The sequence below is a fragment of the Gymnoscopelus microlampas genome, assembly GCF_963454915.1.
Source record: "Gymnoscopelus microlampas genome assembly, chromosome: 11".
NCBI classification, from domain to species: domain Eukaryota; kingdom Metazoa; phylum Chordata; class Actinopteri; order Myctophiformes; family Myctophidae; genus Gymnoscopelus; species Gymnoscopelus microlampas.
The window spans coordinates 33,394,552-33,397,443 of record NC_139948.1 but is presented as its reverse complement, the minus strand read 5'-3'; the positions used below and the strand labels follow the sequence as shown (position 1 = coordinate 33,397,443).

Sequence of the window (2,892 nt, the reverse complement as noted above, 5' to 3'; positions counted from 1 at the left end):
AGCTTCAGCCACGGCTATGATATGAAGTGCGTTAAAAAAAAGCTGCAGTCTCATTGAAATAGGCAACGTATCCATTTATATTCGGTACTTTTAAGACCGTGCAGACAACAAGGCTAGTTAATAAAGCTCAATTTTGTCAACATGTTATTCTCGTGGACGTGAATGCGTGTGTCGCAGTTACAAATACCTTATAATCCTCCTCGTGTCCTGACTCCTGCCGCCTATCTGCTGCTGCCACTAGAATCCGCAAGGCGATGATATTAAACTCCCCTCAGTGATCAGATCCAATGCAATACAACGCTATCTCTCTGCTATCAGCTTGACGCAGATGTGATGATGTCCACACCGCAAGAAGCAGATCTGAGCATTCCTACGTTTTCTGTAAGCATGGTGAGATAGATTGTCGTTGTAGTAGTAGTAGTAAGGCTGCAATTAAAAGCTGCGCACTTATAGCATTGGTTCTTTGAGGCAGAGCGAGTGAAGGGTGACGTCTTTATTATGATGATCATAGCCTGGCTACCAGAGTAAGTAACGTCTTATGGGAGGAAAGTAGCGTGTGCTACAGCATGGACATTTACACATCATGCACACAGATCTGATCTCGTGGTCCTCTTTACTGGAAACTAAAATCATAGCTTCGCCATGGATCAAGACTATAGATGTATTTGATCGAGTCTGACTTTTACTTTCGTATCTATGATAGTCTTGGCTCGCACCCCCAATGCGTCCTGCACTTTCACTAGTAAAGCCCGTAATTCTCCGTACATGTACAAACAAATATGTATAGGGTGCTTACCCGATTGCACCAAATGTTAACTCGCGGTCCGGAGTTTTTGTGCAATGTATTAGTCCGTATTTGTCAATAGATATGTGTTTTAATCCCGTCTGTGTCGGATTCTGTCGGAAGTTCCCTGTGTTCCTCAATGGGTGATAGTGACGGGGCGCATCCGGTGAAAGCCGGAATTATACTCAATGTATACAGGAAGTAAACGAGAGGGGGGAAATAAATGGCGTTCGGCCACAGACGGTATTAAAACACATATTTATTGAAAGATACGGACTAATACATTGCACAAAGACTCCGGACTGCTAGTTAACATTTGGGGTAACCGGGTAAGCACCTTATATATTTTTTTGTACATGTACGGATAAGTACGGGCTTTACTGGTGAAAGTGCAGGACGTACTGGGGGGTGCTAGCCAAGACTATATCGTATATACAAAAATGTCAAAATCGATAAAATACATATTTATGATAGTCTTGATCCAAGGCTAGGTTCGCACTAGCTGACTGAAGCCTATATTATTTTGCCTATATTACCACCTACCGATGGATTTTGTTTATTTTTTGTATTTTATCTTTTAGCTCATAAATATAAACCAGGCAAACGTTCCATGATCGCCATGATATTTACCAAAAACATAGATACATGTTAATCAAATTATTGGTAACGTAACGTACATAACAATTTCTAACAGATGTAGCCCCAGACTATTATTTCCACAGGTCCTGGTATTGCTGGACGGACTGTCACGGACAGACACATTGCTGGTGTGCCAATGCCATCCTGATCCTCCTCCAGGCAGCAGAACGTTATTCCGTGCGTGTTTACTGGACGTACAGAACGCAGGGCCAAGTCAAGCCCGATTCATACTTCGTCGCACGACGGTGTCGCTCGCGGCGTCGAAAACAGCCGAGGTTGTGAGCTTGTTTTTCGGTCGCGCGGCATACATTTTTAGGCTTCACAATGTCCTCCAAATGCGCATGCGTCGACGACGTGTTAAAGCCAAAGCCCTCTGTTATTTTGCAAAACAGAGGGGCAGGCAGCCATTCCCTTTAACTCAACATCCAAAAAGTGTGCAAACGCAAACGACCTCTTATCATTTCTTGATAAGCTAATAAGCCTGAACCTCGTGTTATTATGAATTATGAATTGCAATAAACTCATAAAACCAATTAATTAATTAATTACAATTAAATGTCTTCATGCAGTGGAGTTGAATTTTTTGTTGTTGTTGCCCTACAGTAGCTGAACAAAATCATCTTTATCACACAAGATCTCCCATCACAAGGTTATTTAATGGAGCCAATTACTAATCCAAACAACAAGCCTTGCCAAGACTGGTATCTGCTTTCAAGAACAATTAGACCTACTCTGTTTCCTCTTGACAAATTTCCACAAAACATCTTCCACTTCCAGGCAGGCACAAATTCTATTCTTTTTACACACAAGATGGCAGTGTAAAGCTACTGTTGTATCCAGTGACACAGATTCTTGATTGGGAGATGTCTGTTCAGTCTATGTTACAGGGGTCTTCAACTAGGGGTCCGGGACCCCTAGGCGGTCCTCAGAGTTACCACAGGGGGGCCACCAAATCTTTGTGCAATAGGATATGTTTTACATTAACCAGTTGAACCCTAGCATCCCTATTCCGAGGAGAACTTTAGCCAAAAATAGCCAATATACAAGCCTGCATTTCCGGCTATTTTCAGCAAAGAGGTTTTGTGTAGAGGGAAAAAGAAGCAGACTAAGTACATAATGAAGTATTGACGGTTTAAGTGGTTAAATACTCTTGAATCCATCATACACTGATGACAGTGCTGTCAAACAAGTCTATGAAGCTATCTATGAAATCTATGAAATCTGCAACACAATTTCATACAATACTGTATGTAGTGGGGGTACCTACTTCATCTCTCTCTCGGCTAGGGGGTCCTTGGCCTGAGAAAAGACCCCTGGTCTATGAAACCTGGCTTGGAATGATTAGTGTGACATACGCTGATGCTGCTGCCCTAACGTGGTTCTGTCCAGGCCAGGGTACGCAAGCCATCGCTTGATACTTGACTTGGTGAGTGACACAGAACAGCACTGGTGGTGCAGTCAAGAGGGAG

The 2,892-nt window shown here is 42.8% G+C and overlaps 1 protein-coding gene across 2 annotated transcripts in view; it reads right to left on the bottom strand.

Annotated features, from left to right (window-relative positions):
- ezh1 (enhancer of zeste 1 polycomb repressive complex 2 subunit) overlaps nucleotides 1-1,918 on the bottom strand; it is a 19,579-nt gene extending 17,661 nt beyond the window's left edge. The window contains exons 1-2 of one of the 2 annotated variants that reach the window (XM_084072420.1): nucleotides 1,462-1,918; nucleotides 188-379 (exon numbers count right to left, since the gene is read on the bottom strand). The gene's annotated coding sequence lies outside the window, so the exon portion shown is untranslated. Of the gene's footprint in view, nucleotides 1-187; nucleotides 730-1,461 lie in introns of those variants that run through there. The other variant, XM_084072419.1, reaches the window with a different exon arrangement.
- Nucleotides 1,919-2,892: the final 974 nt, after the last annotated feature.